Source organism: Bos taurus, chromosome 3 (genome assembly GCF_002263795.3).
Source record: "Bos taurus isolate L1 Dominette 01449 registration number 42190680 breed Hereford chromosome 3, ARS-UCD2.0, whole genome shotgun sequence".
NCBI lineage: Eukaryota > Metazoa > Chordata > Mammalia > Artiodactyla > Bovidae > Bos > Bos taurus.
Window position 1 is genome coordinate 108,761,115 of NC_037330.1, and position 27,043 is coordinate 108,788,157.

The window sequence follows — 27,043 nt, forward strand, 5'->3', positions numbered from 1 at the left end:
CAAAACTAGGTATCACTCTGGCCATTAGGAGCGAGTGGCCTAGGGAGTGGTGATGGCCGTTTACTAAGATTCTGTGCCAGGCACTGAGTTAGGGGCTTCCATTGCAATGATCTCATTTCATCCTCATGTATTACTTTCTCCATTTTGTAGATGTGGAAACTGAGTAGAAAGGCTAAGTTACTCGCCCAGCTAGAAATTCTGGAGATAGGATTCGAATTCAGGTCATTTGGTTTACGAGTCTGAACATCCCCCATCCCATTAAGCTGTCCCATCTTGCTAGGCCCATGTTCACAGCCAGTTGCTAGAGAGGCATGCGATATCTGCCTCGAGCTCACATCCGCCCCCTTCCGCATGCACACACACGCACACAGAGGGAGTGAGGAGGTCCCAACGCAGCCCGGGGGCAGACATCGCCTGGACCTCATCGCTGAGCCCTTGGCCATCTGCTCACCAGGACATGGAATGAGAGGACCTTGGACTGTGGGCTTCCTATGTGCCCACAGCCCTGCCACTTCTGCTGTTCCCTCTGTTCTTGCTCCCAAGTCACAGGGTGACAGCCTTTTCCTCCTTCCTGAGGAAGCTGTGATCTGAGCCACCACTGGGGCTTATGTCAGAGCTGCTCAGAGGAGGATCTAGAAAAACCCTGCCACCACGGGACCAGAGCCTGTTGGGCTTGATGTCTCTAGAGGGAGTTTGGAGCAAACCGCTCACACTCACAGACTCTCCACTGATGACAGCAAGAAAGAATCCCCCAGAGATGGAGGGGAAATAGTGTTAATTGCTCAGTTGTGTCTGACTCTTTGCGAACCCATGGACTGTAGCCCACCAGGTTTCTCTGTCTGTGGGATTCTCCAGGCAAGAATACTCTGGTGGGTTGCCATTCTCTTCTCCAGGGATCTTCCCAACCCAGAGATTGAACCAGGATTTCCTGCACTGCAGGCAGATTCTTTACCATCTGAGCCACCAGGGAAGGTCAGGAGGGGGAATAGGATAGGGTTTAGTTCTCACTGTTGTCTCCTACAAGCCCTTCTGTGGGTGCTTGCGCTTGAATATGTGCAGAAGAATGCCTGTGAATGCAGGTGCACGTATGTATATTCATGGGGGCTGTTATGATGCCTGACTCTGCCTCTCTGAGTGTGTGTATCTCCCTGGATGTGTCTATTGGTTAGCTCTTGCTGCATCAGAGACCACACTATTTCTCATTGTCCAGGTATCTGTGGATTGCCTGGGCTCAGCTGATCCATGCTGGGCTCTGCTGGAGCAACTCTGCTGCTCTCTCTCACCCTCCTGCTGGAACCTGTGCTAGACAGGCATGTTTTTTCCATGGTGTTGATATAAGGGTCGGAGGAAAAGTCGAAACACATGAGGCTGCTTAAGTCCTCACCCTGGAACCGGCTCATCATCACATCCACCTTATTCTATTGGCCAAAGCAAGTCACATGACTGAATGCAAAGTTAAAATCAGGGAAATGCGTTCTGCTCCTCTCAGTGGGAAACATTGAAAAGTCACATGGCAAAGGATGGGAATCCAGGGGGGGTCAGTATTGTGTTGCTATCATAGGTGTGCTTCTATGTTTGCGCAGGCTCGTGCACATGTGCGCAGTGTCTGTGGGTGTGTGCATGAGGGTATACAGCTTTATGTATGCACAAGTGCCCTTCCATATGAATGCAGATGTGTGTGTGTAGTGGTGTACATACATGAGAATGTCAAGCTGAGCATGTACCTGCGTTTCTGCGGGTATTTGCATAAAAGCATCCCCTGGACACATGCATGCCAGCATTCAGCCAGTCTACACTGGGGAGAGAACGGGGCGATCCTGTAAAGTGAGTCAAACCCTCACCAAGATACCCATGGGACGCTCCAGCAAGTCTCACGCCATCTACATGTGCTGAGGTAGGTCTTACTGCTTTAGTGGCCCCGAGAAAATTCACTGGTCAGTTGTCTTGTAGTCTATTATTACCCAGATGTCTGTGTGTTCCAAACAATTGTTTTTAAATTGCTTCATTAGTCTGTCTCGGAGAACCAAATCTGCTACACTTGACTGGCTCAGATTCTCTGGAGCAGTGCTAGTGGGAGCTGGGCAGGTAGCTTGCTTGCACCTCCTAGAAGGGGGCACAAAAGAGGGTTACCCCAGCAGAGATAAGGAGGAGGTGCCCCAACCCACTTGACAAAAGAGGCGGCAATGAAAGGCATAGACTCTGCAGTTAGAAGAGATAATTTCAAGTCCAGAATCTGACATTCACACTCTGCATGTATGGATGTTGGACTATAATGAAAGCTGAGCACCAAAGAATTGATGCTTTTGAACTGTGGTGTTGGAGAAGACTCTTGAGAGTCCCTTGGACTGCAAGGAGATCCAACCAGTCTATCCTAAAGGAAATCAGTCCTGAATATTCATTGGAAGGACTGATGCTGAAGCTGAAACTTCAATACTTTGGCCACCTGATGCGAAGAACTGACTCACTAGAAAAGACCCTGACACTGGGAAAGATTGAAGGTGGGAGAAGGGGACAGCAGAGGATGAGATGGTTGGATGGCATTACTGACTCGATGTACATGAATTTGAGTGAGCTCCAGGAGTTGGTGATGAACAGGGAAGCCTGGTGTGCTGCAGTCCATGGGGTCACAAAGAGTCGGACACGACTGAGCTACTGAACTGAACTGATGACCTTGTATAAGCTCCTTGAGCCTCAGTTTTCCCTTCTGCCCAATGGAGTCATTTTCACAATATTTTAAGTGGGCATGAAGATGGAGGGAGATGCTGCATATGACCAGTGGCTGGAATATGGGTGGCCCCTTTCCCCTGCTTTCAAAAAGAGCCTCTGATCTCCCTGCAGAGGCCAGGCCACCCTCAGGACTGAGTAGCTGGGTAGATGGCACCCGTGGCCTCTCAGGTGAGTCATTGGCATTCCAGGTAACTTTACCTGCCGACCCAAATCTAACAGACCCTGCTGTGCCCAAGAACCACCCTGCTGGCCAAGATGAGGACACAGGGCCTAGAGTCACGCTGCCTGGACTTAGTCCCCTGCTCCCCACTCCCCACTGGCATGTGCTGGGCCGCAGCCAATCCTTCCCAAGGCCCAGGCTGCCCCTTTGAAAGCAGGGGTCATAGGAGTGCCCAGTTCACTGGGCATGTTTTCTGCACAGTTAATGCTCCTCCCTGCAGCCTCCATACTCTCAGCTCCCTCTCTGGATGGAATCATCTGGGAAGGCTTGTCCCAGTCCCTGCCCACCCTAGCTAGAGGAAACAGTCTCTCTAATGACTCGGGGTCAGGGCTGCTCCCACCACACCACGTGGGGAGCTGCCTGGGGCTGAGCTGTGCCGTCTCCTCCTCTCATTAGCTGCCACCCCTTCAGCAGCCAGGGTGCTACAGAGATGCCCCTGCACCCCTGCCCCTCACCCACTATGGACATATTTTCTGTAAAGGGCCACATAAGAAGTATTTTAGAATCTGTGGGGCAGCTATGATCTCTGCCACATATTCTTCTTTGTGTCTTGTTGTTTGTTTCAACCCTTTAAACGTGGACAAACCACTCTGAGCTTGACAGTCACCCCAAAACAGGCCAGATGTGACCCTCGGGATGTCATTTGCCAATCCCTGGAGAGACAGGTTATGTTAAAAATGTATGTTAAACCAAAGTTTTCAAGTCTGTGAGTGAGAACACTGCATGTCTCTGGGTCAATAATGTCAGGTAAAGTCATTTTCCCCTTGTAGGTAGGAGGCTGTATTCCCAAGACTTCTGGACTCTTGGTCTCTTCATGGGTGTGGTGTGCTTGCCACCCCTTGCCCCCACCCCCTGAATGCTCATTCAGCACCCATTACATCCAAGGCGTGGTCCAGGTGCCTCCCTCTAACTGATGTTACCTATTTCTCAAACAACCTTGAAAGTGAAAATGACTCAGTCGTGTCCAACTCTTTGCAACCCCATGGGGTTCTCCAGGCCAGAATACTGGAGTGGGTAGCCTTTCCCTTCTCCAGGAGATCTTCCCAACCCAGGGATTGAACCCAGGTCTCCCACATTGCAGATGGATTCTTTACCAGCTGAGCCACAAGGGAAGCCCAAGAATACTGGAGTGGGTAGCCTATCCCTTCTCCAGGGGATCTTCCCAACCCAGGAATTGAACACGGGTCTCCTGCATTGCAGGCAGATTCTTTACCAACTGAGCTATCTAGCAACCTTAATGGAGTGGAAATTCTCGAGTCCATTGTATACAGGGAGTCAGAGCTGACACGACAACTCTGGCCACTCCACTCCAAAGCCCTCACTACAGAGAAGCTCCTGCAGGAGGATGTGAAGGGGACGTGAAGAAAGAGCAGGGTAGGGAGAGGGTGGAGGAAGAGAAAGCACTGAAATTCTTTCAGCTCTGTCCCATATTATAACACTGACTAAATAGCATCCTGAATTTTGAGAATGTGTTTATAATTCTTTTTTGGTAAAAGATGATATGTGTTTATTCTTTATAAAAATCAGCCACAGAAATGAACCAAGGAGAAAGTAGAAAAATCACCCGAAATCTTATTCCCAGCAGCAACCCCTGGTACCATTTTGGTGAACGTTCTCAGACACCTCTGTCTGATTGTAAACACATATGTACATGGCTTTAAATGAACAGGAGCAGACTCCACATGCTGTTGTGTAAAATCTATTTTTCTCTCGACAATATGTTGTGGACATCTTTCTATGTCAATAAATATAGAGCAACAGCTTTGTGTTCAATGGCTGCATGATATTCAATCACATGTATAAACAGGACTTTAAATGCAAAAGAGGCATTGGGTTCCCCCAGTTCCCAAAGAGGGTGTTCGTGGGACAATGCTCAGAAAGCAGCCGGGGTGCCTGAGCCACAGCACCAGAGCTGCCAGGGCCAAAGTTCTCAGACTCACCCCATTAGAGACCAGGTCACACCAGGTGGGCTCCTGCAACCTTAGGTTCTGGAGAGCAGCCTCAAGCGGGGCTAATGAACGTAATCAGGGGTCCCAACTCGCTCCTAGAAAGACATTGCCATCCTCATGGACCCAGCTCTCCTGGGGTTTCTTTTTGAGGTACCCCAGTAGGGCGTACCCAATATCTCCATTCTACACAGAGGCTGTGGTATTCTGAATTTGCATGTCAGAGAAATGAAGCCAATCACTCCTTGAGACAGTATGGTGAATGATTAAACACAACTCACTGATTTTGTGATCCTGGGCAAGTTGTTAAAAATGCCCCCAATGCAGTTTCCCCATCTGTACACTGGGGATAATCATAGTCCCTAAATCACAGAGCTGTGGAGAGGATTAAATGAGATCATGAAAACCAGCTCTGAATACACTGTCTGGTGTATGTAAGTGTTCAGTCAATATCAGTCCCTCTCCTGCCCCAATCACCTTCTTTTTCTCCATCATTCTTCTCCTTCTCCTTCATCCTTTCTGGAGACCTGCAGCTTTTTTTCTGACACCAGCTTAGACAAGCAAGGGATGAAGAATCTCTTCGTACAGGGATGGGCTCTCTGGGAAATGGCTGTGAGTCCTGGGGGTCAGACAAGAGAAGACCTGGGGTGACGATCTTGGTTTTCCAGTCCCTTCAAGAAGCAGAAGGGTGGGGAAGGGATGAAGGACTCAGGCTTAGACCTCCGTCAACGGAGGAAGGTACTGGGACACTGGGATGGGTCAGTAAGGGCAGAAGTTTCTAGTAAGAGAGCTTCAGTGGGCTACCTCGAGGAGTAATAAGCTCCCCATCACAGCAGGGCTGTGGGCGCTCAGGTAGGGATGATCCATGAGAAATCTTTCCAGGTCCGAGTCTGTGAGAACAGTCTTCGGCCTGCGGATGCTCGCCAGCTTGATGGGAGGCGGAGGGTACCGCGGGGCCAAGGTACCGGTAAGGTTTCTCACCTGCTCCCCTGGGGTAGGCGGGGCCCTAGCTGCTGCCTCTGTGATTTGCATTCAGCCCTTGTCTGTGAAGAACTCAGCATGCGGCAGGCTGCTCCCAGAGATGTGCTATTTTAAGTGCTTCCCCTCCGCCCCTAAGGGTGCCATGTGTTTATCTTGCTTTCGAGTTAAAAGGGAAAATCAATTTCACTCTTACCTTAGGAAGATTTGGGGATGGGGGCCACGGGGTGGCTTCATTTCATTAAAATGAAAAGTGGGATTGGGGAGTGGGGCTGGGGGCGGGGGCGGGGGCACGGGGAAGGGCTGCAGAGTCCGACCTCCGAGGCCAGTTATGAATAAACAGTAGCCTGATCCCTCCCCCATCAGCCCAGACTGTGGGGCCGCAGGAAGCCCAGGGTTCACCTGTGATGAGGGATAGGACTGTGGGAGAGAGGGAGGGAGAGAGAAGCCCAGCTCATCACTGCGGTGAGTGTGTGTGTGTGTGTGTGTGTGTGTGTGTGTGTGTGTGTGTGATGGGAGGAGAAAGAGAGGGCGGAATGGGAGAGAGAGAGGTATCTTTGGGCTTTTGTTTCCCCAAATGCCCATTTAGAGAATAAACTCTATTTACTGAGCTCCTATTGCATTCCAGGGGCCACACTAAGCACAGACAACCTGACAGAGATCAATTAACAGTCTCGACCCTTAAAGAACTGCCCGGGAGGGAAAAAAGGAGGCCAGGAACTACTGGACTTCTAGCGGGTGACATCCCACCATTCTGAATTATCTCATTTAATCCTTAGGTCAAGATTACCTCTCCATTAAAGGTAAGGAAATTGAGCGATGCGTTCCCTGGGGAGGACGAAAGTCTCTCACTGATGGCTGTAGCTCCAGCCTCTGGAATAGCGTCTGGCGTGTGGTGCGGATGCTGATAGAATGAGAGAAGATGGGTGGAGCACTTCCTCTGTAGAGAAACAAAGCAAAGGCTGTACATGTCACTTCTTTTATCCTTATACTTGTGTGGGGAGGTGGGTCCTGTCAGTCTCTTTCACAGATGAGAAAACCGAGGTTTAAAGACACAAATATCTCAGCCCAAGTTCACACAGCTGCAGTGGCTGCATTCTGGGGGCCATTGCTTCAGGCAGCCTGGGCCAGCCCCTGGCCAAGGGGGAGACACAGTGCTGGGTGGGGGATGCTAATCCTTTCCCAGCACTCTGAGGGTCAAGAGTTTGGGTAGCTGCTGGGGGATGCTTGGGGTTTGGGCTGGAGGAATAATGGCTGTAGAATGTGAGTGGTCAGGACTGCCATTGAATTTGGACCTCCAGACCCTGATTTAGGTTTCTCCCAGGGGAAAGGGGTGTGTGTGTGTGTGTGTGTATGCACATGTATGTGTGTGTGTGTATCTTGAGCTAGTCGAAATATGTATGCATATATGGACCCATGGGTGTGGCATGGTTCTGAGCTCTGGGCACCATTTTTTTGGATGGACATGGCTCTGACTTAGGATCTTGATGGGCTGTTCCAGGCTCAACTGGGCTAGACTGAGTCTGGCCACCATCCTCGCCCTCCTCTTTTATAGCTATCACTTTGGTGGTCTGCATTTCTATCAATCTTCTCAGCAGTTACGAGGGAATCCCAGCTCCAAACCTCAGTCCAAGACGCTGCTCTGAGGCCTGAGGCAGCCACATTGAGCTTCCATCCACAGCGCAGTAGGAGTCTCTCTTTCCTGTGTCTGGAAATGTTCCATGAGAAGAGCCTTTGGGGCTGGAAGTTTAGAGAGAAGAGAGACGGAAGACCAGAGGTAGAGTCTTCCTACAGAGTGGTCAGTGTGCAATAAAAGGTTGCTGTTCAGTCACTCAGTTGTATCCAACTCTTTGCCACCCCATGGACTGCAGCATGCCAGGCTTCCGTGTCCTTCATTATCTCCTGGAGTTTGTTCAAACTCATGTCCGTTGAGTCGGTTATAAAAGGTAGATGGTAAATATACCTTTTGGAGAAGGCAATGGCACCCCACTCCAGTACTCTTGCCTGGAAAATCCCATGGACGGAGGAGCCTGGTGGGCTGCAGTCCATGGGGTTGCTAAGAGTCAGACACGACTGAGCAATATACCTTTACTGCCATCCTTCCCTAAGATCACCTACCCTGGGGGCTTCAGAGGAAGCAGATTGAAGGCTGCTGGGGTAAGGGCTTGGGTTTGGTTGCCCACTTTTCTTTCCCACCCATCCATGTTTTTAACTAGCATTTATTGAAAATCCTTAGGTTCCAATCTGTTCAAGTAATCTCCTTGCCTTCTAGTTGAATGACACTTCCATGCACTGGGCTGATGGAGAATGCAGCCATAAATCAGATGAGGTTCCTGTCCTCAAGGAGCTTGCCATCCAAGGAGCTTCCAAAGGGAACCAGACATAGAAACAGTCAATGAGGCAGATGTTCCAACGGAGACCTGAGTAAAATGTGGTGGGAGTGAATGTGTGGGGGGCGATTCACTCTGATGGAGACTTTTGGGCCAAGTTTTATGAAGGAAGTGGAGTGTAAGCTGCCCCTGGTAGAATGGGCCGGGATTTACAAGCTGCTGAAGCAGGTGAGGAGAGACTCAGCCTGGGAAATCCAGCTTGAGAGATGTTCAGGGACCTGATGTGCATGGTGGTCTGGGGGCTGTGAGTGGACAGGATCAGGGTAGAGTAGGTGGGAATATGCCTAGAACCACGTTATCCTGAAACCCACCATGGGTTCAGTACTCTGCTTAAGACTTTACAACTCTCATTCTATCCTTATAGCTATCTTTCAAGGTCAGTATGATCATTCCCAATTTATAGATAAGATAACTGGGGCCTAAAGAGGACAAGTGATTTGTGCAAGATCAGACAGTAAGTGGCACAGCTGGGATTTGTCTTTATGAGTCCAGAAGTGGTGCAGCCAGAAACAGGCTTAGGAATTTGGGATTTATGATATAAGCAGTGGGGAAGGACTTGGGGTCTTAAAGGTTTTGAGGAGAAGAGTAGAACTTCTCAACCGTTGCCTTAAAAAGATCAGTTTGTAAGGATGGTGGGAGATGGAGGGAACAAGCTTGGAGAACTGTGGACTGCAGGGTAAGCCAGGCAGAAGAGCAGGAACAATGCAACGGGAATGGGGAACATGGCAGTGGCAGTGGAGGATCTGGGAAGAATGCAAGGAACAGGGCTCGATGACAGCAGGATCGGGATGGGGAGGTGGCGTTCCTAGAACTTTCCCCACCGTTTCACAGAACCCATGGGTAGGGAGTGTTCACGAGGCCGTGCAGTCCACTCTCCTGTGTACCTGACCCTGATGCTTGAATCCCCTTGTAAACAACCTGGGCTTTGGGAATCCAGTGAACCACTCCACCAGAATTCAGAAACACCTCAGCATTCAATCACACTGCTCCAGCTCAGGGGTGTTCACTTTCTTTTGATTCTTGGATGCTTCCGACTATTAAAAAGGTCTCCTTTCAATTGAAATGAAACTTGCCTCTCCACACTCTCCACCCAATCAGTCCAATTCTGTCTCTTGGGACAAGGCAGAAAGGGTCTGATGCATATTTCATATGCCCGATCATCAGATACTTGATGACAATTTTCATGTCCTCCTAAACTCTTTTCATCTCTAGGCTATACAGTAATAATGGTAATAATGTGAATATTTATTGTGCCTTTTCTGTCCCCGGCACTGTGCCGAGAGCTTTGCATATCCTGTCTCAGGGGTGGATCATGAGTAGCTTTGAAATGTCTTCATAAGGAGTTCCATTGTGATCCCAAAGGCAGGAGGGCTTATTGCAGAATTTTAAGTAGGAGATGGGGTATTTTAGAAGACTACTCAGGTGGCTGGTGTGAAGGGTGCCCTGGTGGGAGTGAGAATGAGGCAGGAAGGCTGTTAAGAATAATCTAGATGAGAAATGAATGGGATCTTCATTTCTTCTGTGGTGGTAAAGGGTATGGCAGATAGGATAATTTGAGAGACATTCAAGTGTTAAATCAATAGGGCCTGGGGGGACTTCCCTGGTGGTCCAGTGGTTAAGACTTTGCCTTCTAATGCGGGGAAAGTGAGTTCAATCTGTGGTCAGGGAGATAAGATCCCACATGCCTTGAGGCCAAAAAACCAAAACATAAAACAGAAGCAATATTGTAACAAATTCAATAAAGACTTAAACAAATGGTCCACATGAAAAAAAAACCTTAAGAAAAAATAGAGCCTGGGAAGTAGTTGGATACGGAAGATGAAGGAAAAAGAAGAAGCCAGGTTAACCAAATTTTTGTTCCAGGTGGATTCTATGAGACGGAAAGTCTACGAAGAGTATCTGGATCATTTTTTGAGGGTGATGAGAAGGAGAGATTAGAAGGCGAAATGACTTTCAGCTTTCAATATATGGAAGACAGATGCCAGTGGGATACTATGCACTGATTTAACTTGTTCATTCACTTACTTAACAAGCCTTTATTGGGCATTGACTATGCACTCTGCTAGGTGTGGAGGTTGTAAAAACTTGGTCGCCTCTGTTCTTAAGGGGCTTTCTATCTAGTGGAGGGAGACAGGCATGTAAATTGTCAAGTGTAAAAAATTTGTATTGTAAGATTTCCTTCAGTAGATGAATGGATAAACCGTGGTACATCCATACAATGGAATATTGCTCAGTGCTAAAAAGCAGTGAGTTTTCAAGCCATGAAAATATAAGGAGAAACCTTAAATGTATACTGCGAAGTGAAAGAGGCCAGTTTGAAAAGGCTGTATGACTCCAAAGAGCTAACGTTCTGCAGAAGGCAAATCTATGTAACAAGATAGTAACAAGATCAGTGATTTTCAGGAGGTAGAGGGGAAGGAGGAATAAATAGGTGGAGCCTAGAGGATTTTTAGGCAGTGAAACTACTCTGTATGTTACTATAATGGTGGACATGTGTCCATTTGTCAAATGTCCATTTGTCAAATACATTTGTCAAAACCTTTAGAACGAACACCACCAAGAGTGAACCCTAAGGCAAACAATGGGCTTTGGATGATAATGATTTGTCAGTGTAGGTTCATTGATTATAACAAATGCACCATTCTAGTGAGAGAGGTTGATATACTGGAGGCGTACATGTGTGAGGGAAGTGTGTGGATGCTTTCTGCTTAATTTAGCAGTGAACCCAAAACTTCTCTAAAAATAAAGTCTGTTTTAAAAAATTAATATTACAAGATGCTTATAATATTACATTATTACAATATGCTTACAATATTACAAGAGATTAAAATCGTATAGGGAATAGAATTCTAAAGGGGGAGGAGCAGTCAGGGCTCCATCATGGAGGTGACCCTTGACTTGTAAAAGACATTATGGAGATAATGGATCTACTAGTCCATTAGAGCTTGGGAGAGGGCCCTAGGCAGGTAATGATGATTGAGAATTCATCAGACCATCAGCAAACACGGTGGAAGCCAAGGAAACCCAGGGATGAGTGAGTCAAGTTCAGAGGAAAAGAGAAGTGAAGTTGAGACCCTCAAGGATGCCAATGTTTGAGGGGACGAATGACCTTGGAGGAGATGAGGAGGCATGCTCTCAAAGGGAGGTGAAAAGGAGAAGAGAGGGCCACTAGGTGAAAGGAGAATGCTGGTAAGTGGGAGAGAGGCTAATTCTATACAAGGGTGGCACTGGGGAGCTTGGAAGTGAGGGAAACAGATAAGTCTCTGAGAGCCAATTTGAACCAGTGAACTAGAGCAAAGATACGCTGGGTCATCTAAAAATGAAAAGCAGTTCTGGGGCCAGGAGTACTGGACTGTAACCCATATCATATGTCTAGGAAATCCAAAGTAAGAAGGGAGTTAGTCACTGAGCAGAAGAATCCCCAGAGCCAAGATGAGCTGTGCCCATCCAGGGCTGTCTAAAAGAGGAAACTTCGGTTTCCAGTCTCAGAGAATTTGGTTCCTGAGGACAGAAACAGCAGGCCATAAGACTGTCTGGTCCCAGAGGCAAGACCATCTCAAGGGCAAGATGGATGGATGGATGCAGGAGACCAAGGTGGCCCCTGGTCCTTTCCTTCAGCATCCTCCTTTGTTCTGAATCTACTGCTCAAGCAGCCTTCCAGCACCCATGCAAATCTTCTCCTAGGGTATCAAGTTCTGAGCCCAGCCTTTCCCAGTTGGAATTTTGGTATTTATCTCCAATTGCTCATCAAATTCCCCATGTGCCCTTTCTTCTCTTTACCTGGCCTCACACTTCACTGGCAAAATGTAATTGCCTCACCTTCCCCCTACCAAATCTACTGACCTGCCAATATCCAGTGTCTAAACCTACACTCAGAGTCTTCCCTTCTGTCCCAGGGACAAAGGGCTCCTGTGCTATGTCCAAATCCTCCAGTTATTCCCCAGACTCCACCCCAGCTAGCCTTCTCAAGGACTTTTCTTTTTGCATCCTCTCCTCCTCATCTTCATCTTCATCCTTAGCTGCAGATGTCCATGCTTCAGAATGACCTTTTTAAAAAAACCCTGCCACTGATCAGATGTCTCCTTCCATATATTGTCCCATTTTCCTGCTTTTTTTGCACAGCAAGATATTTCAAGCAATTGTCTACAGTTACTGTCATCTCTTCTCCATCTCTGATTCTCTCCTTAATCTTTTCTACCTGGGCTTCCTTTCCCACAACTCCACCAAAACTACTCTTGTCAAGATGATCTGGGACCCAGATGTGGCCAAATCCAATGCTCATTCCTCATTGGCTCTCCAGCTTGATGAGTCCTCCCTTTTCTTTAAGAAGTTCCTCTCTGAGCTTCCAGGACACCCACTCTCCTTGATCCCTTCCCACTTCATAGTCTCTCTATCTTTTTAAAATAATTTATTTTTTGTTGAAGGGTAATTGTTTTAGAATTTTGCTGTTTTCTTTAGCATCGTTTGCAGGCTCCTCATCCTCAATTTGTTGGAGGATTGCTAGCTCCCAACACTATATCTTCAGTCTTGACCTCTGCGAAGCCCCAGGCTCACCTAGCACACTGTGTCATTGTCTGTGACCTGTGGATGTCTATCAAGCCTCTCAGATGGCACATGGCCAAAACCAAACTCTTCATCTTTTCACAAAAATCTGTGCCCTACCTCAGGAAGTGGCACAACTGTTTATCCTGGTGCTTGAACCAGACTCTCAGGAGTCAGCTGTGATTCCTCCCCCGTTCTTCCCTCCTGTGCAGGTGTGCATGCTCAGTCGCTTCAGTCATGTCTGACTTTTTGTGACCCCATGGACTGTAGTCTGCTAGGCTCCTCTGTCCATGGGATTCTCCAGGCAAGAATACTTGAGTGGGTTGGCGTGTTCTCCTCCAAGGGATCTTCCCAACCCAGGAATCGAACCCACATCTTCTGCACTGCAGGCAAATTCTTTACCTACTGAGACACCTGGGAAATCCTTTTCTCTCCTATCACCAGGCCAATTATGAATTCCACTGGTTCTACTTAGAAATTACATTCTGACTCTGCCCTGTTCACATTTCTATGGGACCACTTACAGTAGGTACTGTGGGGTGGCCAGGCACCCATCCTTCCAGCTGCTGAGTCCTTCTTGAGGAATTCCCCTCAGCTGAAGAGAGAACTCCCTTGCCTGGGGCTATGCCCCCTCCCCTGACCCAGACCCCATGTCCAGTGGCTGGTTGATTCTAAGATACAGAAGCCTGGCCCTCTTGCCTTAGTTTAGGACAGCTTGAGGGAGTGTCCCAGCTCTGCAGCTTCCCTTGGGGTGGGCAGAGGGCTCTCATGCAATTTCATTAATCTGATTTCTCCCTCTGTCCAATCCTGCTTTCCACCCTCTCCCGCAGGTGCTGTTCCTAAGTCCATTCCCCAACGAAGCACATGCACACAAATCACAGAATTTCAGAGCTGGTCTCCTGAAAACCTCATCTGTACCACTCTAGTCAAAAATACCAATGATTTTCCCACTTCACCACCACATAGCCAGCCAACTGATCTCTCTGTTTTGGCACTTGCCTCCCTATAATCTATGTAGCAACCAGAGTGATCTTCTAAAACAAAAACCACATCATTGACTCCCCTGCCTTAAACCTCTATTCAATCACTGTTGCACCTGGAATAAAATCCAAACTCCCCACCACAGTCTACAGAATCCCATTGATGTCTCTGGCTTCATCGGCTACCTCTCACCTACATGCTCAACTCTGTTTCAGCACACTGATCTTCTTTCTGCTCCTTGGGCAACCCACGATTTTCCCATATTACAGCTTTCCTCTGGCCTAGAATTCTCTTCTTCCAGGGTCTTCCAAGGCCCCATAGCTCCTTATTTTCATTTAGACCCCAGTTCAAATGTCACATCCCTAGAGAAGCCTTTTCCATCCACCCAGTTGAAAGTAGCCAGCCCCTTGATGTAGCAGCCTCTATCATTTCACCCTATCTACTGTCATGATAATTCCTACCATTCTCTGAAATCATACTATTTGTTGACTTATTTTAACTGGTGCCCTTATGTGTAGAACATAATCTCCACTGAGAGTGGAGACTGTGCCTAGGCTGTTGAGTTCTTTAGTGCTGCATCTGCAAGACCCAGAAGTGTGCAAGTATATGAATGAATGAATACATGAATGAATAATGAAAGTTACCAGGAGCCACCCTGTCAAGGATCTGATCCCTCTTGGGTCCTCTGAAAGAGATTTAGATTCAGTGAGTGTCTTTGGAGGACAAGACTCTGAGGCACGTCAGTCACCAACATCAAAGGCCACAGAGAAGTCAATTACAGAAAGGATTCAAGCCATTCATCAGATTCAGTAACTAGGAGATGATTGGTGACCTTGAGAAGAAGAGCTCCAGTGGAGTAGAGGAAACAGGAATTAAATTTCAGCAAAACGGGAGTGAACAGAAAAGCAAGTCATGAATACAGAAAACTCTAGGAAGAGATTTTTCAGGGGCGAAAAATAAAGAAGGTTCCATTGATTTTTGAGATGAGTTTTGCTTGGTTATACTCTAAGGGAAAATTGCTAATCTGGAATCACCACTAGCACCAGCTAATAGTCGTAGGCTGTGCCAGACTCTCTTCTAAGCTCTGTGTGTATTCATTTTCCATCGCTATAACAAATTACCACCAATTTAGTAGCTTAAAACAACATGTATTTATTATTTCACAGTTTCTATGGGTTGGGAATCCTGACATGGCTTTGTTGGGTCCCCTTGCTTAGAGTCTCACAGTCAATTGTAGATTGACACCTACAATCAAAGTGTCAACTGGGCTGTATTCTCATCTGGAGGCTCAACTGGGGCAGATTAAACCCACTGAGATTATTGACAGGATTCAATTCCTTGTGGTTGCAACTCTGAGTTCTTTGGCTCTTGCTGATGGCTAGAGGCTTCGCTGAGGTCCTAGAAGCCACTTGCACTTCCTACAGGCCACTTGCAGTCCCTAGAGGATGCACAGAGCTTCCCAATGTGGCTGTGAGCATCATCAAGCCAGTGAGGGAATCTCTGTTTTCTAAGATGGAGTATTATATAATGTGACATAATCATGGGAATGACATCTTATCATCTTTGTCATATTCTGTTGATTAGAAATGTAGCACAAGTCCTGTCTACACCATCAGAGGGAATTACACAAAAGCCTGAATAGCAGGAGATGGGGATCATGAGGCCACCCTAGAGTCTATCTACCTTGATGTGTATTAAACCATTTGTGTGCCCATGTGCTCAGTTGCTCAGTCATGTCTGACTCTTTGTGACCCCCATGGATGAGCCCACCAGGCCACTCTATCCATAAGGTTTCCCAGGCAAGAATACTGAAGTGGGTTGCCTTTTCCTGTTCCAGGGGATATTCCCAACCCAGGGATCAAACCTGCATCTTCAGTGTCTCCTGCATTGGCAGGTGGATTGTTAACCATTGAGCCACCTGAGACACCCTTAAACCCATATAATTCTCACAAAAACGCTATGAGACAGGCCTTATTATTATCCCCATTTTATTCAGGAGAATGCCGGTGATAAGAAAGAGAAAAAGGAGAATTAATGGAGCAAGACCCTCAAGGCAATAGGGAAGGAGAAAATGCAGAGCAGAGCTGAAGAATTCTCCTGTAATTGGAAGAGAGACACCCCAGCCAGGGATGTTGAAGAGAACAAGGGAAGGATCCAGATTAGCTTGTAAGAGTAGGATAATATCCTAGATATCTACCCAAGAGAAATGAAAACACATGTCCACAAAAAATGTGTATGTGCATGTCCACAGTGCTTTATTTATAACAGCCTCAAAAGTGGAAACAACTCAAATGTCTATCAACTGCTGAATAGCTACACAAAATGTGTTATATCCAAACAATGGAATGTGTGGATAAGTTGCTCAGTTGTGCCCTACTCTTTGCAACCCCATGGACTGCAGCCCACCAGGCTCCTCTGTCCATGAGATTCTCCAGGCAAGGATACTGGAGTGGGTTGCCATTTCCTTCTCCATCTCTGAACAATGGAATACTATCCAGCAATAAAAACAAACCAACAAATGATGCATGCTACAACGTGGATGAACCTCAAAAACATGCTAAGCGAAGGAAGTCAGAATCAAAAGATTACATGTCTCATGACTCCATTTATATGATGTGTCCAGCAAGACAAATCTATGGAGAGAGAAGTAGATGTGTGGTTGCCTGGGGCTGAGGATGAGAATGGAGAGTGGCTGTGAAGAGACACAAGAGTTCTTTTAGAGATGATGGGGGTGTGCTAGGATGAGAATGTGGTGATGGTTGTACAACTCTGTCAATGCACTAAAAATCATTGAATTGTACACTTCAGTGGATGAATTTTATGGCATATAAATTACACATCATAAAGCTGTTAAAAAATTGGGGCAATAAGTTGACAGCTGACAATAACTTTCACCCTCCTCTTCAAATTGGCTTTTTTCTCTCCCACAGAGGTGATGGTCATTCACTGATAGTGAGGAGTCCAGCACTGGGGTGGGTGGGGGCTTGTCAAGAAGGGACGAGGGTTAAAACCTCAGTAGGAGACAGTGGACAAAGCTGACGCATGGAAGGTCATTGCTGGCAGAGCCGAGGGTCCAGCTGAGGATGGAGATTGTGAACTGGGCCGTGTCCCAGTCTATAGTACAGTGTTTTCCAATCTTGCTCCCTACAGAAGCCCAAGAGCCTAAGAAAAAGAAAAGCACAGTTGGGTTATATCAGACTTGGCATTTTGCTGGATGGGATGGGGAAAAATGACAAGAAGGTGGAGTGTTGGCAAGAATGGGACTGTTATGATGGTGGTGGTGTCTCTTATGGGCAGGAAAGGAAGCAATTCTGGGGAGGTGCTGAGGACCAGGACATCAAGAAGGGCTCAGAGAGTGGGGGTCTCAAGAAGGTCGAGGCACCATGGGAGCTGAGGGTCTCAGGGGTAGTCAGAGGAACTCTGGTATATGCTGGTGGCTTTACCTGCATGTCCTCAACCATCAGTGTTCTTCTGGAAGCATGGTCCCCAGGTCTGGGCATCCCATCCCAATGTGTTGTGGCCAGAGCAGGGCAGAGCAGATGTCTTCCTCTCTTGGGATGGGTGTTAGGCTTCCGCTGAAGCAGCCCCAGTTGATTTATTTATTTTTAAATTTTCATTTATTTATTTTTGGCTGCTCTGGGTCTTCGTTGCTGCGTGCGGGCTTCATCTAGTTGCAGTGAGCAGGTGCTGCTCTTCGTCGTGGTGTGTGGGCTTCTCATTGTGATGGCTTCTCATTGTGGAGCATGGACTCTAGGCGTGTGGGCTTCAGTTGAGGTGTTTGGGCTCAGTGTTGTGGTACACGGGCTTAGTTGCTCTTTGGCATGTGGGATCTCCCCTGAGTATGGATAGAACCCATGTCCCCTGCATTGACAGGTGGATTCTTAGCCACTGGACCACCAGGAAGCCCCCAGTGGAAGTTTAAATAGTCCTTTTTTTTTTTTTTTTGCAGCTTGCTGAGCAATGGGTTTGCAGCCAGCTTGTCTATATTTCAAATCCTGCCTCCCCCACTCTCCAGGTCTTAGAAGTCATTTAACTACCCTCAACATTAGTTTCCTCATCTCCCTGATGGGGTAATAATCGTGTGTCTCATAGGGCCACTGTGAGGATCAAATGGGATGTGCCATAAAAGACCAGTATGGTACCTGGCCTGAAGACAATGCTCATACGTGTCTACCATCACTGGTACCTGTAGCAGAGAGTCGACTGATGCTGAACTTACTCTTAGCTCATAGCTCTAGAGCTACATGGTAGGGGCTGCTGTAAGTCGGTGGTTGGGTTTGTAATGCAGGAGCAAAATTGCACATTTATATTTATATCATGTCATTTTATAAATCTCTGCCTCTTGGTCAGCCAGAGGACATCTGTTTGACCCCACTGCCCTGGCAGCACCTCCCCAGTCACCTGAAACTGTGTCCTGTGTGCCTGTTTGCAAGCAGGTAACTTCTGGTGATTTCCAAGTCACTGGTTGACAGAGCACGAGATGGTTGGATGGCATCACCGACTCGATGGACATGAGTTTGAGCAAGGTCTGGGAGTTGGTGATGGACAGGGAAGCCTGGCATGCTGCAGTCCATGGAGTCACAAAGAGTCGGACATGACTGAGCAACTGAACTGAACTGAAGTCACTGGTCAAAGGCAGGCTCCTGGGCACCACACCCTCTTACGGCTCTGAGATCCTTTGATCATTCATCCCAGGAAGGAAAACACAGAAAAATGAAAGCCCTTGGGTCTTCAAAGGCTTCCTTGGGGAGTGGGGCACCACAGGGGAGGGGGGTCCATCTCTTACTGGGTGCCTCCCTGGAGTTAGAACCTCCTCTCCCCCAACCAGTCTGCCCTATGAAGGTGAAGCTGATTTCACCACAGCCTCCCTCCCAGGGCGCTTTCTGTTCACGCTCCAAGTCCCCCAGGCAGGAGGATCGATGCTTTCTGTGTCTCCTGGAGACAGACCGTGCATTCCTGCAGGACTATTGACAGCCTCTCCTCTCTCTTGTATCTTCCATACTTCATTTGTGAAAAGAACTGTAATTACCCTCCGGAGTCATTGGAGAAAAGTGTACAGATTGAAAAGGACTGGAAATGGGCACCTCTGGCTGCGGAGAAAACACTTTCAATATTGAACCGTTCTCTCCCGGGTCTGTGCGTTCTCCCTTGCTGGGCCCTTCGTGTTTCTGCCGCAGACTGTGGCCGCCTTTGTGTCCACCCCGACAAAAGGCGTCTGACGTGGAAGGCAGGGAGATTAATGAAAGACTAGTTTTTCATTTCTTCCTTCAACAGCTAACTACTTTCTTTTCAATCCCTACTGCTAAATAGCTCAGACAATTAATAAAGCTTTGGTTGTGCTTGGTTTTTCTCTCTTTTCTTCCCACACAGTTGGTTGTTTATGCTGCCTTAACCTGACCGTCCAGTGGCCTTGTTAACTGCTCTGGAGACTCGGCTCTTGCCAAGTGTGGAGGGCTCTGGGATTCAGGGAAGAAAAGGTCCCATTTTGGGGACAGTTATCTGAGGACAAGATGCAGAAAGCTTTGTCCCAGGCCCTGGAAGGTGACCTTGAGCCAGGACCCACCTCCGAGCTCCTCTCCCAGCTGCCTGGTCTGAGGGTGCCTCTTGGACTTGAGGCCTTCTGTCTGGGGAGCTGTATTTATTTCCCAGGGCTGCTGTAGGAAATTATCACAAACCTGGTGGCTTATAGCAACAGAAATCATTCTCCCACAGTTCTGGGGCCCAGAACTCCCCAATCATGGTGTCAGCAGGGTCGGTTCCTTCCAGAGGCTGGGAGGCAGAGCCTGTTCAGGCCTTTCTTCCAGCCTCGGGGAGCTGCCAGTGATCCTTGGTGTCACTTGGCTTGTAGCTGCATCCCTCCAATCTCTGCCTCCATCATCATATGACCTTCCCATCCCTGCAGCTCTGCATCTTCTCCTTTCCATCTTGTGTAAGTTTTTGGATTTAGGCCCCACGCTGATCTGGGATGATGATCTCATCTTGAGATCCTTACCTTAATTACATCTGCAAAGACCTTGTTCAGAATAAGGTAGTTGCAGGTAGACTTCTCTTTCGTGGGGGCACAATGCTAACCATCCCAGGACCCAACACGACTCTTGTGTCCCCTGGACCTCAGAGCTTGGGCTTCTTCAAGCTCCATTCTCTGCCCAGTGCTAGAGGCTGAGGACCTTTCTGTTCCCACAGCAGCTCTCAGGAGGCAAGTGAGGTTGGCCATGAGGCAGGAAGGGCAGGAGAGCGACCATGAACCACGGTAGCCATGGGCTGTGGTGGGCACCTCCACTCGCCTGCTCCCCCACAGTCCACCCTGCACAAAGCAGGCCCTCGAACACCAGCTGGGGACTGAGGAAGCTGCTCAGGACCCTTTTTCCTCAACCCACTTCCTCTCCATCTTGCCTCCCTAACTTTGAACTCTCAACTCTGGGACACTGAATTCAACTTGCCTTTGAGCTCTCCTCTTGTTTCTGTCCTTGGACTTTTGTTCTTGCACAGACTCTGCTGCGTCCCCTCCCTTAGCTCTCGCTCTTTCTACTGTCTTAAGTGCCAGTCCTTGTATTGATGGCACACATTTGCAGCGCCTGTTCGGCGCTAGGCACAATTCTAAGCACTTTATGTGCATCAGGTCACTTAATCCTCACATCAGCCCAGTGAGGAGGGCTCACATCCCCATGTGAAAGAGGAGGAGACTGCGGCACAGAAATGTCCAGTAATTCACCTAAGGCAGGGTTTCTCATTTGTCCTTTTATACAGTTCATGAGGTTCTCATGGCAAGTATATACGGGGGTGGTTTGCCATTCCCTCCTCCAGCAGATCACATTTTGTTAGAACTGTCCACTATGACCCTGCCGTCTTGGGTGGCCCTACACATCATGGCTCATAGCTTTGAGTTACGCATGCCCCTTCACCAAGTCAAGGCAGTTATCTGTGAAGGATCCAAGAAGCAACAGTGAGAACCCTGTATGGAACAACTTATTGGTTCAAGATGGAGAAGGGAGTATGTCAGAGCTGTCTGTTCTCACCCTGTTTGTTTAACCTATATGCTGAGCACATCATGAGAAATGCTGGCAGGATGAGTTACAAGCTGGAATCAAGACAGGCGGGAGAAACATCAACAACCTCAGCTATGCGGATGATACCACCCTAATGGCAGAAAGCGAAGAACTAAAGAGACTCTTGATGAGGGCAAAGGAGGAGAGTGAAAAAGCCAGCTTAAAACTAGATGTTAAAAAACTAAGATCATGACATCTGACCCCATCACTTCACGGCAAATAGAAGGGGAGAAGGTGGAAGCAGTGACAGATTTCCTCTTCTTGGGCTCTAAAGTCATTGCAGATGGTGACTGCAGCCATGAATCAGAAGACGATTGCTCCTTGGCAGGGAAGAGATGACAAACCTGGACAGTGTGTTGAAAAGTAGAGACATTACTTGGCCACCAAAGGTCCGTGTAGTCAAGGCTATGGTCTTCCCAGTGGCCATGTACGGTTGTGAGAGCTGGACTGTAAAGAAGGTGGAGTGCTGAAAAATTGATGCTTTCAAACTGTGGTGCTGGAGAAGACTCCTGAGAGTCCCTTGGACAGCAAGGAAGTGAAACCAGTCAGTCTTAAGGGAAATCAACCCTGAATACTTGTTGGAAGGACTGATGCTGAAGCTGAAACTCCAATATTTTGGTCATCTGATGCCAACAGCTGACTCATTGGAAAAGTCCCTGATGCTGGAAAAGACTGAGGGCAGAAGAGGAAGAGGGAGTCAGAGGATGAGATGGCTGGATGGCATCACTGATGCAATGGACATGAGCTTGGGCAAGCTTCGGAGATGGTGAGGGACAAGGGAGGCGTGGAGTGCTTCAGTCCATGGGGTCACAAAGAGTTGGACACGACTGGGCGACTGAACAACAACAAGGATTTCTCAACCTTATCACTACTGACAATTTGGCCTGGTAATTCTTTGTTGTGGGGTCTACCCTGTGTATTGTAGGATGTTTAACAGCATTCCTGGCCTCTGCCCCTAGATGCCAGTAACATCCCCTTACTCCCTCAATGTGACAACGCAAAACGTTTCCAGTGGTTATTGCCAAGGTCTCCTGAGGCAATAAAAATCACCCCAGTTGAGAACCGTTGGCCAAAGATCTTGTGGGAGTGGCAAAGTCAAGGCTAGAGCCCAGGAAGTCTCCACCCGACCCTCTGTTTCTCTCAATTCAATGCCTATTCTGAGCGTGAATCTGTATTGTTCTGCAGTTCAAAGTTAGGGATAAAACTTTACCCTGAGCCTTGTGAAATCCAATGTATTTCATGGCCTTTCACTTATGCCATGCTGGGCTCACTGGACACCGGGAAGAGGGGCACACACTTTCTAGAACAGCAGACAGTCTTCCCAGCCCTGCATAGCTCCTATCCTTAGGACGGGGGTGAGTCCCCTCACCTTATAGTGGTTTGCTAGGGAAAGGGCATAGATTCCCCCTTCCCTCTTAAGAATCTGAGAGATTCCCACTTGTACTCACTGGGGGAAGGGATGACCTTTCAAGATCTCTTCTACTCTGGCTTTTTTGGATTCCAGAAGTGGTGAGGGTTTTGGAGTCTGCAGAGAAGGACTAGTAATTACAGAGTCAAAGTTAATTGCCCCCACCCACCACCCTGGCCATGGCCAATAGCCTTTGCTTCTGTCAATCTCTTCTCCTGCAAAGAAGAAAGGACGGTATTAAGGTATTAAATTAGTAGAACCAGAGAGGGTTTCTAGTTCTGTGTCCCATCACCCCTGCCCATAAACACACACACGTGTGTTCAGCACTGTGAAAAGCTCTGCAATTTTTTTTTTTAAAGAGCCCCTCTCTGCCTGATTCCATAATGAACAGGAAAGGACGCAGTGGTGTCATTCTCAGGGGAAGTGAATCCGCTCTTTCTAAGCATACAGTGGCTACGAGGCGCTCGCTGCTTTTCGTTGTCTTCTATAATCGCGTGTTTTTTTATTGGTACATAAAAGAGCTTCCTGTAAAACATATTAAAGCTTCCAATTCTGAATGAAAAGCACTTGATGTACAATCTCCCCGTGAACAGGAGCCTCAGGAAGTAAGGCTGATGGCATCTGCCCTGCGGGGAAGGCGTAGAGCCACCTCCAGTGTGATCTCAGCATCACCCACCCTCCAAGGAAGTCATCCTGGGGAGGACAGTGCCTGGCCGACTCCTCTAGGAATTTGGGCCCTGGCCCCTTCTCCATGGCTGAGCCCACCACAGATGTGTTCAGGCACGTACCGGGAGGTTCCAAAGCCCCAGGCAAACATGATCCATGTCTCCCGGATGCCTGTTTTATTAGAAGATTCAAAAAGAAAATGTTATTATCTTCATGTGCAAACAAACATGGCAATACTACGGAGCAGAATACAAAATATGTGCGCACTTTTAAGATTAAAACACAAGATAGCAAAGAAAGTTCCCGGCTCTGAGCAATGCTTCTTTCTAGCAGGTGTCTTTTAGCAGACAAGTCTGAGCAACATTCATGTTTGGATCCAAGCACTAATTCTGCAGCATTCCGAATCTTTTATGATCAGGGTCCACTTCTGGGGTGAAAAAGTCCACCTGCCTAGAATTTAAGCCCCCTTAATGCTAATCCTGTTTTACCTGGGTGAGGGAACTCAGGTTCAGAGTGGAAAACTGATTTGCCCAATAACACACAGCCAGCAGCAGCACCAGAATGCAAGCCTGGATCTCCTGACTCACCCCCTGATGCCTCTGGAGGTTGCTGCCCTCGCTGAGACTTCCTCCCCCAGACCACCAGCTCTGGCTTCACCAGACAGTGTCACGCTGACAGCCCAGAGATGGAGAGACGTTGTGGGTTCACCGTGAGTGAGTGCATAGTTCAAGGTTAGTGCTGCAGGAGCTAGATTTAGCTCCCGTTTGCATACTACCCATATGAACACAGAGGATTGTAGTGTTAGCTCACATTTAACAAGTGTGTCCCATGTGCCAGGCACTCTGCCTTTGGTAATAGGCTTATGAAGGAGTTACTATTATTATGCCGATTTTACAGATGGAGAAATTGAGGCACAGAGTGATTAAACAACATGGCCAAGGTCACACAGCCAGGAAGCAGAGGAATTCAGGCTCTGAACATGGGCAGTCTGGCTACAGAAGAAGTGCATGACTGTCTCTTCAGTTTCATGGTACCTATTTTTCTTTAGAGCAGTGTTTTCAAAGAGTCATCCCCAGACCTGCAGCATCAGTGCTAACTTAGGAACCTGTTAGAAAAACACATTCTCAGTCTGCACTCTGACCTCCTGAACCAGAAGCTTTGGAGCTGGGCCACTGCAGCCTGGTTTCTTCCTCTGACTTAGAAACCTGGAAGTCTCTGTGACTTAGAAAGTCCCTTGGGTGATTCTGATTCCTGCTATAGTTTGAAAAGCACAGCTTTAGAGGGTTAAAATAAAATAATGTTTATAAAAGTCTTAGCACAGCATTCAACAAATGTTGGCTATTATCATGACCAGCTTTATTTGGTGAGAATGAAAATACTGTTGTGGGGAATATAAAAAAACACCTGTCTGCTTGGTAAGGTGCCATATGAAGCAACTTAAACTGGCAAGAAGAAAAAAAAAGGTATTCAGGCGAAGACTGAGGGGGGAGATATTGACAAAACCATCATGGTATACCTGGCACCTGGCACCTGATCCTTTCTAAGTGAACGCAGCCCACCCCAAGGGGCAGAGCTCATTTTGTCATTTGAAGGATGCTGCTGCCTCCTCCAAGAACCCGAGGAATGTGCTGGCCAGCTGATTCACTGGCTGGCTTTAGAGCTAGACGCCACCCCAGCTCCCTCCTGGGCACCCCAGTCACTGCCTGTGCGGCCTCCTGACTTAAGAACAAGGATGAGCCCTGGCTTCCTATGCCTACCAGGGTATCAAGAAGATACGTCCCTTCAAGCATGACCTGCCCCTGTCCGCGTGTGTCACCCTCAGTGCTGATGGGCCTTCCCTGCTCCAGGATGGTTGTGTAATTGGCCTGGCATTACCCAGCAGTCTCTGGGGAATTGCTTCTGTCAGGAGCAGAACAAGCTTATCTGTTTAGCCTGAATTATGTCACCATGTGCCCCGTGTAAATCTGACCGCCTTCCCAAAGCGCTGGGCCTGGATGGATCTGTGAATAATTTCACCACCACAATTATTTTACAATTTTGAATCTTCTCTGGCAACATAATGCATAGTTTGCAGTAAGAAGCCACATAAATCAGGATTTCGAACAAAGGCTCTCCAACGAGGTGAGGGATTCCCAAGCACCCCCAAGAGGGGCTGGCGAGTGCCTTACTCAGGGGAGTGGGGCTTCCTGTCCCTAGACCACCCAGGCCACACCTCAGCCTAGAGCTTGCATCTGCCCTGGGGGCTTTTATTGCTCTCCAGGCTAGATTTTTCTTGCTATCTTAGTGCTTGAGTTGATTTCCTCTTTATAGATGGGTGTGAAGGGTGGCAGTGGTTTCACCTCCTCTCTTCCTGCTTCTAGAACCTGTTTCCTTATCTTTCCATCCTCCAGAGCATCTGTCAACCCACAGGCTTTAAGAGAATAGAATATCAGGATGTCTGAACTAGCAGGGCCTATAGTAATCATCTAGTCCAGCATTTTTCTTTCCTTTTTTTTTTTTTTATAGGAAGTTATACATGACATGCAATATTGTATTCGTTTCAAGTGGACAACATAGAGATTTGATATTTTTATACATCGTGAAATAGTCACCACAAAAGCAAAAATAAACAAACGGGACTGTTCCTGCATTTTTCAGCATCTGCTCCCTGGAGCCTCAGAGATGCTTCAAAGGCTACCTTGGGGGCAACAAAGAGGTGCGGGCGAGGCTCCGCTGTGTGTCAGCCAGAGGCAGCTCCTTTTACTTATTTTACACATTGGGATTCTGTTTGAATAAAAAGGTTCAGGTGCCCCCCCAAAATTCCAAAAGCCGGCAGTCTCATCTAACTTCTTTGTTTTACAGGATGGGAATTTGGGGTTCAGAGAAGAGTGGCATTGCTAAGTAAATTTAAGGGAAAACACATGGGTTAGAAATTCAGACTCTGCAGATGATTCCCCAAGCTGGCATCTTTCACTCACCAGCTTGTGCGACCTTGAGTTAAGGCTGCTTAACCCCTCCAAGACGCAGTTTTCTCATCTGTTAAATGGGGATCACAATGAATTTGTTCTTTAGGTTCCATGATGTCATGTTTAAAGTGACAGCATAGCATCTGGCCCATGATAAGTACTCAGTACATCAGTAAGTGTGGCTAATATTATGAACTTGGGTCTGCTAAATTCCAGCTCCAAGAAAACCCTTTAGAAACTCTTTTGTGGTAGGAGTCTGTCTGTAAGGAAAGAAGAAACTGCATGGATTGAGCCCCTAATGCTGGTCAGCTTCTTATCATTTCATCTTCATAATCAGCATGTGGATTCTCATTTACATTTTGCAGGAGAGGAAACTGAAGCTCCAAGAGGCAGGTTGACTGGGGCACCCTCCCAATGTGGTCCCACCTTCCTTAGACCAGACACTGGCTGGGCAGAGGCTTCTCTAGCCGTTTTTGCTGAAAAGGATTCAGGCTGGGCTATAAGCAGGTTCTGTAAACCATGTTAGCTGTTCCCCCCATGTAGGTCTTATCAGCAGACGTTAATTTCTATGCTGTCTTCTGACTGTGTTTACTTTGATAGCATTCAATAGCTACAGTGTATTTTCTATTAGTTACCTTTTCGTCCAGTTTTGCTTTGGTTTTATACTCTCCCCACTTTTACAAATGGTGAGAAAGACTCAAAAGGGCCCCTCATTGGAGAGGGAGGACCCAGGAGAGGGATGCTGCAGTTCTTGAGAGCTTTAAGGGGGAAGAAAAATGGAAATTGTTCTTTCTCTGTACATATTGGACAGGACTGGGCGTTTCCTTATTCATTCAGTAATTTAACTGATATTCATCAAGAACCCCCAGGCAGTAAGGGTACACCGGTGGTTGAGACAGACCTGCTGTCTGCTGTGTGAGACCCAGAGGCCACTGCGGGTGGGGAGGGCAGCCAAACCAGTCCTGGGAAACCAAGCGTTGCTGCCACGATGAAAAGTTCTTGCCGTGAGTCCTGGCAGCACTTCCTGGGGCCCCACCCCAGCACCCGGCTCAGGGCACAGCCCAGAGCATGGCTTGGTAACGAGGCTCAAGGAACATTGGTGAGGAAATATGAGTGGCATCTGCCCATCATTTCCGGTCCTGGCCCTTGCCCTGGAGCCTGTAGTCAGTGTGCTTAGACCTGCAGTCATTCTGA